The sequence below is a fragment of the Micropterus salmoides genome, unplaced genomic scaffold (genome assembly GCF_014851395.1).
Source record: "Micropterus salmoides isolate LMB-PRFRI ecotype aquatic unplaced genomic scaffold, ASM1485139v1 Ms_hic_scaffold_2, whole genome shotgun sequence".
Lineage (NCBI taxonomy): Eukaryota > Metazoa > Chordata > Actinopteri > Centrarchiformes > Centrarchidae > Micropterus > Micropterus salmoides.
In genome coordinates this window covers 32852622-32867865 of record NW_024041150.1, presented here as the reverse complement: position 1 = coordinate 32867865, position 15244 = coordinate 32852622, and the positions used below count along the sequence as shown (strand labels likewise).

Sequence of the window (15244 nt, the reverse complement as noted above, 5' to 3'; positions counted from 1 at the left end):
TTACTGTATATTGTCTGCTAGGTAGAAGTTACTAACTCAATTTCACTGATGAACCACACAAAGAACATTATATTGTTTTTAAATAGTAGGCTACTTGCACGCATTTGTCGGCAGCACAGAATCCACGCAAAACTGTCCACAAGACCGGTGAATGGCAGGCGATCAGAGAGAAAATGGTCAACAATAAGCCTCAGTTTAGCTGGAAATGTACAGTGAAAGTTATACTGACTAATGAATAGAGACTGCAGCTCTGCAGCTTCTCAAGATTAAAGCGAAGCTACCGTGAGTAACCCTCCGCTGCGTACAAACACACACACGATTCGACTATCAGTCGACTATAGGCAATCCTTAGTTGGGGACAGCCCTATAGTCTTGTTTTTCAATATCTAACTGAAGAAAATGACTTATTTTGACCTCTTGTCCCATTTTGTCCTCTTGCAGTCTTGTACTTTGTCCTTCAGCCCCACCAGTAGCAGTAATGAAGGTCGGTACGCCATACAGCTGGTGATGGAGGACTTTCCCACTCAGAATATCATCCTGACTCAAACTAACGGGACACAGACAACAATAACTACCATCAACGCTATAAGCAAGCTACCTGTCCAGTTTGTTTTAAGTGGTAAGAACTTGTTTTGACAGCGAGTCGTTGTTTAGCTGCACTAAAGTTGCACTGAAGTTGAGTTGATCTTAAAGAAATTAATCAGCTTTTGCAACATGTATATTATTAAAGTTATTTGGCAACAATAATAATCTTAGGAGATCTTACCAAAACAATAAATATGCATACAGTATTTTACCGACAAGGCAATGACTCTTTTCTTGTTTAATATGCTGATGTTTAGAAGGCACCAGTGTTTCACATATTAGCTTTGCATGCTAACATTATCTAAACACAAGGCTGATGGAAATGTCATTAGTTTTGAGGAATTTTATCATAAGCCAAAGGATGTAGTAAATAAGATTTATGAAGGGACCAACCTGCATTGCCATCCTCAGAAAACTTCAGCGTGGCTGAAATGTTGTTTTTTCTTATTGTCTTAGTGGACGCTGTTGTGCCGTCCTGCACAGAGGGACTCTATCTGCCCAAGTTTCTGCCTCCAACCCCAGACAACAGAGCTCAGCTGTACGCCCCTGTCGATCAGACCATGAAGATCAGCATCAATGCAGAGGCAAATATGTCCACGTAAGTCAAAAATAAAAGGAATTGAGCAGAAGTTTGATCTTAAAAAAACACAGGTAAATGATTCCCTGCAGAACTTTCTCCCGTGAGATAAGAAATACATCAGTCTGACACACGTGGTTTTCATTCGCCATGGCTTTCAAGTGCAAAAAGAATCTTGATTTGTGTAACAGGTTTGACAAGACTGCAAAAAAGTCTACAGAACCAACTGTATAGTGCTGCTAGGAAATACACACAGTAGGCGTAAGCATAAACAGCAGAATGCATTCAAAGTCAAAAGAAAACATGAAAACGTCAGTACATTGCGCAAAGGCACAAGCAGACTGCACCATGTTTTTTCAGTTTCACAGGCTTTGAGTTTTAAAGGCTAATACTGGTTTGTTAACTTTAATGCAACTACAAAAAAACAAGTGAGATGAGAGGAATGCCCCCAGCATTAGAATTTTAATTTCAATCACGTCGTCACGGAAAAAGGGGTTTGCTACATTTGTGGGTAGGTACGGTTTAGAAATGCTCGTTTAATTTGCAAAGCCTTTTCTTCTTCTGTTTGTTAAAGGATTTCCGATCTGCTGTTCAGCGGGCCGTACAATATAAACAAGACTACATTGGGAGCTGGACAGTACATCCTGAGTTGGACGCCGTCTGAAAACCAAACCGGAGAAAGCCACCCCATCTGTTTTGTTGTCCAGGCAGTTCTCAAGTCAGTCATTTTTCACATGAACTTTACCTTGAAGCATATGGACAAACTATACAAATACCTAAAATTAAAAACTATGAACTGTATTTCCTCTGGCAAAGGTCATTCAGTCTTTAATACATATATCCAGGTATAATCTACCGTAAAACTTTGATTAATAGCCCAGGCTTTTATTTGCTAAAATCACTGAATTGACCATGCCTTTATTTGGGACATGCGTCCATATGGGACAGGCCTTTAATTCCGATCTAAGCTGGTTAGAAGCAGCCAATGCAGGCAACCCTGCAGGGTAAGAGGTGTTCCTACACCAGGCCAGTATACGGGGTAGGCGGTTATTTGGGACTCTGCTATTAATTCAAATTTAACGGTAGTCAGTTTAATGAAAGACAGGAGTTTTACATTTCCTGAAAGTGAACGGGGAATGTAATCAGTTGACGGAGTTGAATCATATGAATCATATTTTTAGTATTTTCGTAAAAATACACTCTTAACATTACGTCTGTGTGATCTCAGATATCAGTCCTTTAGGAATGAGTTGAAAATCAAATTTGTGCACATATTTGTCAAACTACTCCTTTAAAACTGAGTAGGGCTTACTTTCGCGAGAGTTGTGTTCCATCTACAGTAGCATCACTAAGTGAATAATACCTTGTTGAGAACTGTATGTATAGATGTATACTTAATATCTGTACCGGTTTCTACATAAGAATTTGTGGGGATATAATGTGACCATGTGTAGATTGTGTTGATGTGTGCTTTATTTGAGACGATTACACATGCAGGCTGTGAAAAAAAATGTCATCCTTAAGCTAGAAAGACTTTCTATCTTGAAATATATGAAAATAATTTATGACATAATATTGATATATTTCCACAGTACAGTCAAGTATCAATCGGAGCTACGATGTGTCATTGTGAATGTTGGATACAGTGAGTACAACCCTTCCTTTTTTGTTCATGTTTAAATTCATTTGTTAATTTCCTGGATTATGAAGTTCCCTAGTAATCTTTTATATTCACTTCTGTTTACAGACTCAACAACTACACCAGCACCCACAACACCCGTCACTACACCAACTATAACAACCACACAAACTACAACCACCATTTCCTTAACAACCACCCCACTGACCACAACCACCACTGCACCAACTACAACCACCATTCCCTCAACAACTACACCACTAACTACAACCACTACTACACCAGCTACAACAACCACACAAACTACAACCAATTCAATTCAATTTTATTTATATAGCGCCAAATCACAACAACAGTTATCTCACAGCGCTTTTCATAAAAGAGCAGGTCTAGACCGTACTCTGTGATGTTATTTACAGAAGCCCAACAGTTCCCACCAAGAGCAAGCACTAGGCGACAGAGGCAAGGAAAAACTTCCTTTTAAGAGGCAGAAACCTCGAGCAGAACCATGGCTCAGGGTGGGCGGCCATCTGCCTCGACCGGTTGGGGTGAGAGAGAGAGAGAGAGAGAGAGAGATGTAAGGAGAGAGAGAGAGATGTAAGGAGAGAGAGATGTAAGGAGAGAGAGAGAGGGGAGGGAGGCAGCCTACACAATATACACACAGAGGTAGACACAGTGATGTTGCTATAGACTAAATGAAAAATGGTACAGATATTTATAATAGTGTTAATGGTAACCATCGTAATGTTAATGATTATAATAACAATAATAACAATAAGACTAGCAACAATAGTCGTTGCAGCAGAGGGTGTCGAGCAGGAACACGGGGGCAGTAGGTGACCCACAGCCTCAGCTCCAGAGCCAGAAAACCTGCAGGAAGTGATAGGAGAGAGGAGAGAGACGAGAAAGCACAAGACTACCAGAAAGGGGAGAAGTTGTGTTAGTAACATGCAATAATGGGATAAGGTTGCATACAGAGGGAGAGAAAGTAGAGGAGAGAGGAGCTCAGTGCATCATGGGAAATCCCCCGGCAGTCTAGGCCTATAGCAGCATAACTAAGGGATGGTTCAGGACTACCTGAGCCAGCCCTAACTATAAGCTTTATCAAAGAGGAAAGTCTTAAGCCTACTCTTAAATGTGGAGATGGTGTCTGCCTCCTGAACCCAAACTGGAACCTGGTTCCACAGGAGAGGAGCTTGATAGCTGAACGCTCTGGCTCCTAGTCTACTTTTGGAGACTCTAGGAACCACAAGTAACCCTGCATTCTGGGAGCGCAGTGCTCTGGTGGGGTAGTAAGGTGCTATGAGCTCTTTAAGATAAGATGGTGCCTGACCATTAAGAGCTTTGTAGGTAAGAAGAATGATTTTAAATTCTATTCTGGATTTTACTGGAAGCCAATGCAAAGAAGCTAAGACAGGAGAAATGTGATCTCTTTTCCTGGTTCCTGTCAGAACACGTGCTGCAGCATTCTGGATCAGCTGAAGAGTCTTAATGGACTTTTTCGAGCAGCCTGATAATAAGGAATTGCAGTAATCCAGCCTAGAAGTAACAAATGCATGGACTAGTTTTTCTGCATCATTTTTAGACAGGATGTTCCTGATTTTCGCAATATTACGTAGGTGAAAAAAGGCGGTCCTTGAAATTTGCTTAATGTGAGACTTAAACGACATGTCCTGATCAAAGATAACTCCAAGATTCCTCACAGTGGTGCTGGAGGCCAAGGTGATGCCATCCAGGGAAACTATATCTTTAGATAATGCGTCACGGAGGTGCTTAGGCCCCAGAACAATAACTTCAGTTTTATCTGAGTTTAACATGAGAAAATTACAGGTCATCCAGGTTTTAACATCCTGAAGGCACATTTGAAGTTTAGCTAACTGATGAGTTTCATCTGGCTTGATCGATAGATATAACTGAGTATCATCTGCATAACAATGAAAGCTTATGGAATGTTTCCTGATAATATTGCCTAAAGGAAGCATATATAAAGTGAAGAGGATTGGTCCAAGGACAGATCCTTGAGGAACTCCATGAGTAACTTTGGCGTGCATGGAGGACTCATTGTTAACATCTACAAACTGAAATCGATCTGATAAATAGGACTTAAACCAGCTTAGAGCGGTTCCTTTAATGCCAATGAAATATTCCAGTCTCTGCAATAGGATCTGATGGTCAATGGTATCAAATGCAGCACTAAGATCTAATAAAACCAGTACAGAGACAAGTCCTTTGTCTGATGCAATAAGGAGGTCATTAGTAATTTTCACCAGTGCTGTCTCTGTGCTATGATGAGCTCTAAACCCTGACTGAAAATCCTCAAATAAACTATTGCTCTGTAGAAAGTCACACAGCTGTTTAGCAACTGCTTTCTCCAGAACCTTAGAGAGAAATGGAAGGTTAGATATAGGTCTATAGTTGGCTAAAACATCCGGATCAAGTTTGGGCTTTTTCAGAAGAGGTTTAATTACAGCTACTTTAAAGGACTGTGGTACATAGCCTGTTGATAAAGATAGATTGATCATATCTAGTATAGAGGTGCTGACTAAGGGTAGAACATCTTTAAGCAGCCTAGTCGGGATGGGGTCTAAGAGGCAGGTTGATGGTTTAGATGAAGAAATTATTGAAGTTAGTTGGTAAAGATTGAGGGAAGCAAAACAGTCTAAACATGTATCTGGTTCTACAGCTGTTTCTAAGGTTCCTGAGTTAAGAGATAAGTCGGTGCCAATTGAGGGCAGGTCTTGATGAATTTTGTCTCTAATAGCTAGAATTTTATCATTAAAGAAGCTCATGAAATCGTAACTACTGAGAGCTATGGGAATACTTGGCTCAATAGAGCTGTGACTCTCTGTCAGCCTGGCTACAGTGCTGAAAAGAAACCTGGGGTTGTTCCTATTTTCCTCTATTAATGACGAGTAGTACGCTGCTCTGGCATTACGGAGGGCCTTCCTATAAGTTTTAAGACTATCTTGCCAAATTAAACGAGAATTTTCCACTTTGGTAGAACGCCAATTCCTCTCAAGTTTCCGTGATATTTGCTTTAATTTGCGAGTTTCAGTATTATACCATGGAGCTAACCGTCTTTGTTTTAGTATTTTCTTTTTTAGAGGGGCTATAGAGTCGAGTGTCATTCGCAGCGAGCCTGCAGCACTATCAACAAGATGATCGATTTGGGAGGGACTGAAATTAGCATAGGAGTCCTCCGTTACTTTGTGACTAGATAATGTATTTAGAGCTGATGGAATCGCATCCTTAAATTTAGCTATGGCACTATCAGACAGACATCTTGTATAGAAATTTTTGCCCAATGGCGAGTAGTTCAGCAATACAAACTCAAAAGTTATCAAACAGTGGTCGGATAAAGAGGGATTCTGTGGGAACACCACTAAATGTTCAATTTCAATACCATACACCAAAACAAGGTCGAGGGTGTGGTTAAAACAGTGAGTTGGTTCATGAACACTCTGAGAGAAGCCGATGGAATCTAACAAAGAGATAAACGCAGTACTGAAGCTGTCATTCTCAACATCCACATGAATATTAAAATCTCCTACAATAATAACTTTGTCCGTTTTAAGGACTAAAGTTGACAAAAACTCTGCAAATTCAGATAAGAATTCAGAGTACGGGCCAGGTGCTCGGTACACTATAACAAAAAGAATTGGTTGCAGTGATTTCCAACTTGAGTGCGAAAGACTAAGAACAAGACTTTCAAATGAGTTATAGTTTAGTTTAGGTTTAGAGCTGATTAGTAGGCTAGAGTCGAAGATAGCTGCAACTCCACCTCCTCGGCCTGTGCCTCGAGGAATGTGAGTATTAATATGACTGGGAGGGGTGGATTCATTTAGGCTAACATATTCTCCATCACCCAGCCAGGTTTCAGTAAGACCAAATAAATCAATATCATAATCTGATATTAGTTCATTTACTAGTACACCTTTAGAAGAGAGAGATCTGATGTTTAAGAGTCCACATTTAACTCTCCTATTCGTTTGCACTATTGCTCTTGTGGTTTTAATTTTTATGAGGTTTTTATGCACAGCTCCTCTTCTGTTTACCTTTTTAAATAATTTCGATGGTCGGGGGGCAGACACCGTCACTATAGGATTTTCACTAAGTACCACCATTCTTTCAACAACTACCAGAACATCTGGAACCACAATCTGGAACCCAAGTGAGTATGACAAATTGTGATCTTTTACACTACACTTTGAATACTGTAATCGTCTACTAACAGCCATATACAAAGCTAAATTATAAGTGAAGGATCTAAGGGAGAACAATGATATTGAACTTGACACTGAAAATGAAGACCTTGTCTAAGACAGCTGTATTACTCAGTTTAAGCACCCTTCTGGCCTGCATTATAATGCTAGTTACTGTGTTTCTAGTTGTCAGAAGTCTGAGAATAAAAATCTCCTTTACGTCTTCATTGTCTGAGGACGACATCAGGAAAAACATCATACAACTGGTCAGTATTTTCTTTTGTAATCAGAAATTCTGTCAAAGTATCAGATAACTACAACCAACCTAGAGGGCAAGCAGATGCAGAATAGTCAACATTAGAGAACTGCATTTCCATCCATTACAAAAGAAAGTTTTTGTTGAGTTAGACAAGATGGTGTATCAATAAAAACTAAATGGGACAAAGTGCAATGGAAATTAGCGAATAAATCATAATGACTTAAATGAAGTATATGATTTAAACGTCTACTGAATGGGATGAAAAATAGCGTCAGATGAAAACACAAGATTTGTGTATTCTTATGAGGAGAATGTTACATTAGTCGATTAATTTAATTTGTTCATGGTTTTCCATCGTTCGAGGATAGGGCTGGTGTTCCTTTTTATTATGTCATTTCATTGTGTCCTCTTCTTCTACAATGGTTTAATTGAACCCAACTGGAGAATTAGGTGCACCAACTGTTTATCTTGATATACCAACTTCTAATATTTGCATAACAGTAGTAAATGGAAATGGGCAATAATTCTAATTTTACTTTTGCTGATTATCTTTAGCCCCCTTGTTGAGTTTTTGCTGGTGCTTCTTTTTTAAAGCTGGGAGTCAGGATCTTTCCTCTTGTAAAGTGAGGAGCACTGAGACTGTCACAGGTGGTGAAAATAAAATGAAGCATTTGTATCATGCTGCCAGTGTATGAAAGCAAAATGAATAACAGTTTAATTTTGTGTAGGATACGCCCCCAGGTTTGTGTGTATGAGACGCATCCAGGTCTCGTATGTGTATGACACCCTGGGGTGACCAGAAACGCTAGTAGCGCTTCCAGTCGATAACAAGCTAGCTATGTTTGTGTTTAAGGAGTTGACAGCCCACCCGTTTTGCATACATTGGCCACGGTTGTTCCAAAGCGTGTACATGTGACGCCTGAGGTGAGATCGGGTTGGTTATTCTTACAAAAAGATTTAATAAATTAAAACAACCTACAATTAATATTATACCTATAGTATTGATACACTTTCTATGAAAGTTTAATGAATGTAGTGGGAGGAGGGGAAGGGGACGGGGGGTGCAAAAAATAAGTTTATAAAACAATTTACTGTTGTGTCCTAAGTACATTTAATAGCAATAAATTCATTTAGCTTCAAATTTCAATCTGGTGTCTTCTTTAAGTTTGTATTTGACAGAATACCATGTTATCTCAATTAAAAGTAGCCTACTACTTTGGCCGGTGCAAAATATGCTTGGCCGGTGGATCTTTTCATCTACCAGTCCCAGGCTCACCAGGTAAGTAAGCCAAAAAGTTAATTTCCACCCCTGATCATATCTCAACACCATTGTTTTTATCTTTACAGATTAAAGCTAAACTGGTGAGTCAAGGAGTGCCATCAGACCTACCTCGAAACCTCTTGACCAATATAAAAATATGTTCAGACATGATTTTATGTCCAATGTTTACTTTTTATTTGTCTGTTTATATTAAAGCCAACTGCAGAAACAAATTCTCTTTAGTAAAATTAATCTTAAGTGACTATTGAAAATTTTATTTACTGCACAGTTGTAATTTACAGTACTCTCATAACCATGACAGCAGAAATGTCTTCATATCATGTCACTTCCTGGTTCATTGTCTAACCTAAAATAAATTTGTGTTTGTGTTGTGCATCAAGATAATAAAGTATATTTTAAAGGACCTAAGGGGCTCTCCTGTTTTGTTGCAGGGAAAATTACAATTTTATTATTCTTATAAATTGACCTCATGTAAATCCCAACAGAGTTTGCACACTTCCAAACTAAGCTGGTCTAATCCGCAACACAACTGAAAACACCTACTGCAGGGTATGTGAGGTCTTTCGTCAATAATAATGCATCATATTTAATACATTGATACGAAGTAAAATCTAAATAACTAGTTACTAGTAGTTAAATAAATGTAGTGAAGTGCAAATTACAATATTTTCCTCATGTGTTGTGAGGTAGCATAAATTGGATACATTTAAGTACAAGTACCTCAAAATAGTACCATACTGAAGTAAATAAAAAAATAAAAAATTAATATGCCAATGCAAAATCACCAAATCAATATGATGACATTTGTTATTTCATTGTCATCATAAAGCTTTGGACAGGATGAACATCTAAAAAATATTTATTGTATTAAATGAATAAGTTTATTTTTGGTGCAGTTTTAAGATTACAACCAAGTGTGTGCTCATCGGCAGAGGGTTGCTGAATAGTATGGATCTATTCTACAGTTGTCTACAGTGTAATTTTTATTTCATCCCATAGATACTGATAACTAATTTCCATGAGAGACCTGAGTACAAGAAAAGATCTATAACTATATAATAAAAACATCATAATTATTATTTATAATTAACTGCATTTACAGGCCTACATGCATCATTATCTTTCCATTTCAAGAACTGCAGCATCATAGCCTATGAAAAATTTAAAAAGATGGAGTAAGACAAATGAAAAAAGAGAATGAAAAATGTAAAACTGACTTCATTCAAACATGTAAAATACATACAGTAGAATAGAAGAAGGACATGCAGTAAAATGATTGGTGTGAGGGACCAAGCAGTAAAGGCAGGGACACAAGGTTAATATTTATCCATTTAGTTTAATTATATTCTTTACAATCAATTTTTTATGACAACTAAACAAGTTCTGGGTTTAAAAACAAAAATCTGGCAACTCTACTTGCCCTAAACTATACAGCCCAACCTTTGTTTTTTAGTTGTTACTCTTGTTGTATTTGACAGATTTATCAGGTCCTGTGGGAAGGCATAGTCTTGTAGGGATTTCACTTCACCTCATTCTTTCTAAGGCCTTGTTTAAAAAGTCTATGGTTCAGACAGACAAGCAGCCTCCACATTCATTCAGATCACAAGAATGTTGTAATTCTACTTTTTACCATGCAAACATTGATATGGCTGCTGCTGGACCAGACAGCTCAGCTTCATTTTGTGGCTATAATTGACTATAATCATCTTTAAGATAGGAGGACCCTGTGCACACACACACACACACACACACACACACACACACACACACACACACACACACACACACACAGTCCAGTTGCCCTTGACTTTAACCTTCATTGGATAACTATGACCTGGATGACTGAGAATCTTCACAGACATGAGGTAGATACGGTTATTCAGTGTCTTTTAATATGGAAACGCTGACACACAGCCGAGCTGAAACAATAAGGCTAATATTTTCATAGATGCCATGAAAAGGGGAATTTTCTTCTGTAATTTAATTACAGATATTCAGATATTCTAGATGAAATAATTAAGTGAATAGTTTCAAGACTTGTTTGTTTGTTTTATTCTTGATGATCATGGCTTAGCGGCCAAAACGGATTTTCTCAGGAGGGTGGCTGGCATCTTCTTTAGAGGTAGGGTGAGAAGCCAAGTCATCTATGAGGAACTCTAAGTACAGAAGCTGCTCGAAACGAGCCAGCTGAAGTGGTTTGGGCATCTGGTAAAGATGTCCCCTGGATATGTCCTTAGGGAGGTGTTCCTGGCTCGTCCTGGTGGGAGGAGGCCTCAGGGAAGACCCAGGACTAGGTGGAGAGATTATGGGCCTGATTTACTAACATCCTGAATAAAGAGTACTAAATTGCGGGTGCACTCTAAAATATTGCACGTGCAATTTTAAGAATAACTAAGAATTATTGCGCAAATGACAACAGGTGCAAACACAATGGAGGTGGGAGTATTTAAATGAGGGTTTTGCGTGTTTGCACCCGAATGTTATCACTCGATTGAATGGGCGTTATCAGTGGTTATCAGCCCCATAGATATGGGTCAGAAGGGCCCTACTGCACCTACTGGAAGGTTCAGAAGGCCGTTGTCATCCATTCACATGGTTAATCACCGATACGAAGCGGGTGGTGTTTTAATGGTTTCCGCCGTGGATAGTCAGGAGGGAAAGTAGCCTGACCGTAAGCGAAAAATGAAACAGGACCACGCTCCTCTCACTTATTCGACCACCTGCGCTCAGTCATTTCATCCACCTATGCCTCTCAAATCCAATCACATGCACTCACATATATAAGCTGTCTAACCCGTTTTCACTCCCGTTTCTCAGATCTCACATCCCTCCCACCCAAACCCTGGTTGTTTCACACCGCGGTGAAGTTAGTTTTAAGTTGGATATACGACAGACATTCACCCAGGATCCAGTGACGGCTTTTTAGTCAGTTCACCCAGTGACGGTTGTATAAGTGCGGTTAGCTGACCTCTGATGGCTTGCTTTTAACCACATTAAAACACCACCCGCTTCGTATCGGAACTCTAACAGGTATTGAGGAGCAAGTGTAGCTCAATTTCTGCGATCAGTAGATCACTGAATACCGGGGTATGATACCTTAGAACCACCAGCAGGTAGGCACAAAATAAGAAAAACACACATGTATTTTAGAGAATGTGTAATTTAATAATCATTGTGTAGCTGTTTAATTCCATTTAACATTTCTATATACTGTATGTGAAGAGTCTTCCTCAGAAGTTCGGCCATCCCCACCCCAATCCTCAAATCAGCCGTCAACCAGCACCCATCAACAGCCTGCAAAGCGCCCCGATTATGAGGAGTGGCTGCGGGAACAGAGGATGCAGTCTGCAGTCCTTGAGAATAGCACATTGCGTATTGTACAGGAGATGCGAGCGGTCTCCTCTCAAGCTCGAGCCATTGCAGCTCACACCAGGCAACTCGTCAGCGCTGTGACTGCTCTGAGCATGTCCATAAATGCTCTGGCTAGAGGTGTCGAAGAAGGGCTAGGCTTTTTTTGGATAAGAATGACCACAATACATATCTTTAATCATGGTGCTTTCAGTGTTAAAGATTATTGAATGGAAAGAAAAATGAATACATAGCCTACCCCAAAAGGCTCATGTGAAATTATTTTGAATAAGGTTGGTGCGTGTCTGCAATCCTGCAGCATTGGATTGCTGCCCCTCATTTTGGTCATTGTGGTCATCCTCCTCCTCAGTTTCCATGTCATCATGTTCTAACCCGTGCTGTTCGGCAATGTTGTGCAGACAGCAGAAGACAACCACAATCTGGGCAACCTTTTCTGGCCTGTACAGGAGTGCTCCTCCAGTGCGGTCCAAACAACGGAACCGGCTCTTCAGGACCCCGAAAGTTCACTCAACAATATTTCTTGTGCGAATATGGACCACATTGTACCTATGCTCTTTTGGTGAGGTCGGGTTCAGTACAGGTGTCAAACGAAAGGGCTGTAGAGGGTATGCGCCATCACCTTAAATATAAAAACGTATGAACTGATGTGACATAAATTGTTTTCTTTCATGTGTGATGGAAATTTGATATTTTACTGTGTTTACTGTTTCACCCTACATGCTTCATCAGAATAGACCACTGTTTCACTGCGTGGTATTTGATTATTTTATTATGTTACAGCTAGAAGAAGTTTCCCATGGGAAAGATGCTCGTTAGAGAGTTTTCTTATCAGACTGTCCTTGATAGGCCTTCATCTCAGGACAGTTGGTCCCTACTCCCTTCCTCCCTAAGATAGCCGCGTAATACCCTTACAGTGTAAATTCACCTGTTTCTTCACTGGCTCTTGGTCTTACACTCTGCAGACTGTTTGCACTCTGTATATCTGTCTGACCCTTTGCAAAGAATAAAACCCTTAAAAGACGTCTGGATTGGACTCTTTATTTCAGAAATTTAAGAGAGGCAGATTATTCCACACTGTAAGTATCACCCTGTTTTCCTTGTGCAATATCCTTTTGGATCAAATTCTCCTTTTAAGGAGACCCTTCCCAGTTTCCTGCAGCCTCTAAGCTGTTTGCCTACAGTGACCTTATAAATTTGATAAAAACACAAATGATCACTTTAAATTCAATTCAAATACACACATTAAAGGATGAACATATTGCTATGTAGTTATAATAGTGAGTACATCTGAACCTTAAGTTCACATTCCAAACAGTTCCTGATCATATACTCTTGTAAGGCTTTAACTGAGGCCTCCTCTTTGTAAACATGTGGGTTCACAGGTCCACTTTACATTCTGTGTTACAATTTGCATACATTTCATTAGATATTATACATTAATTTAGATTATATATGCTTCCCCCACTCTTCTAGTCTGTCTCTGTCCTTTGTGTTACCAAACACTCTTTGGCAAAGCGAAAGAAATTTGCTCTTTCCTCGAGAGTCTCTTATCTTTACTGAGTCTAAATGTCAAGTCACCCCACATTTCCTGTCTTTATTTACTCAAAAGTTGAACCTTGTTTTAAACAGCTGTGGAAGTAATAATTTGACTCCAATTCCCCCGAAATTTTGCACTCAGTATTGGCAGTGCCTATTAAGTATGTGAGCTTTGTCGACAACATTTTATCAAACTAATCATTCCTTTAAACTTGTTACTGTTTACAATTGCTTTTCTGCACATAGGCCATAATTTATCACTACAAATTAGCTACAGTATGCTGAAATGACCCGAGGAAATGCATGAGTTGCAAGACGTTTGGGCATGGCAGGTATTGCGTGACTCCTTCTTGTAACTGGCTCCATATCAGCCCTTAGTTTAGCAAACAGCTCCAAAATTGCATGGCTGGAGAGGCGCAATGTGCGCGTTATATGTTCCATGTATATGTATATATATATGTGTATATGTATGTCATGCCAAAAACCCTTTCTCTACGTCTTCTTTCTTTACGCCTGTGTCTCCTTCTCACAACGATAACAGCAGCAATCTCTGTGCAACACTTGCTGGTTTGCACCTTCCTTTCAAAATGTATTAAATACAGATGCTGTTGCAATCACATGAAATTGCTTTTCGGCTTGGTAGATCACATTGCGTGTGGTAAATACATGTTACCCTCACAGCCTTACTTGGCACAATAAAATCGAACCGCCCCAAATTGCATATTCATTAAGGCAAAAGTACTAAATGAACAACAGGTGCTATTTTGCGCTTTTAAAAAAAGTCATTCTGCGTGCACACCATTAGTAGATTAGTTTACGTGTTAATTTGCGGGTGATATCAAGTTTGCACATGTTTTTACTCACGGAAACCTTTAGTAAATCAGGCCCTATGTCTCTACACTGGCCTGGGAATGTCTCCCCCAGTCAGAGATGGCTAATGTGGCTGACTAAAAGGGGAAGGGGCCCTTTGCTAGAGCTGCTGCCTCTGCTACCCAACCCCAGATAAGTGGTGAAGTGATTGTTTCCAGTTTACAGCTCATGGAGCTCAAAAGCCTGAGAAGAGCTCTAATCAGCTAATTAACTCAAAACACCTGCAAAGGTTTCCTGAGCTTTAATCTCTGAGTCTGCATCTGGCGCAATGAACTTTTCCTCGATATTAAATTTTTTTTAGATGTCACATCACTTTATTCTTCGTAGGGCGTTGTTCAGACAGACAGGTTGCATCCACATTTGTTCCTGGTACATTGCAAGAATGTTGTAATTCTACTTTTACATGCCATCATTGAGATTGACAGAAAAATATATTTGACAGCTTGAAAACATTCTTAAGTTGTGAGACACAACCTCATAGATTACGCATTACTGAAACAGGATTTTCTTGATTGTTTTACATTTTGTCACGGCAACACTTTTTCAACACCCTCTATAAAACTGGATGATCAAGCCAGCCAGGTTCTGAGTCTTTCCAGACATTGAGTGGTTCATTGTTGGGGCACAAATCACAAAGACAACTAGAACTGCAAGCAGTTGTAAGCGGGGTCCAAGCCCCCCGGCGCAAGCCGCCCCCCTCGCCCCGTGGAGTGCGCGCGTGTTGACCCAGGCGCCCCGCTGTGGATCCGGGGGCCTGTGGAGAATAAACAGCCAGAGTTTGAAATGAAAGGGACTTGCAGTTAATAATAGCGACACCAAATTTTATAAAGGCCTTTGGGAAGTCATGCCACATAAGGTCCCAAAGTTTGGTAAACCTAAGATATGACATGACTTCCTGTTTTTGGTGTTTTGTGCAAAGATGTGT

At 39.7% G+C, this 15244-nt stretch overlaps 1 long non-coding RNA gene across 1 annotated transcript; it reads left to right on the top strand.

Annotated features, from left to right (window-relative positions):
- The first annotated feature begins 6823 nt into the window (after positions 1-6823).
- On the top strand, positions 6824-8947 carry LOC119913175. Its single transcript, XR_005446400.1, has 2 exons — positions 6824-7269; positions 8610-8947. It is a non-coding gene; the product is annotated as an uncharacterized LOC119913175 (long non-coding RNA).
- Positions 8948-15244: the final 6297 nt, after the last annotated feature.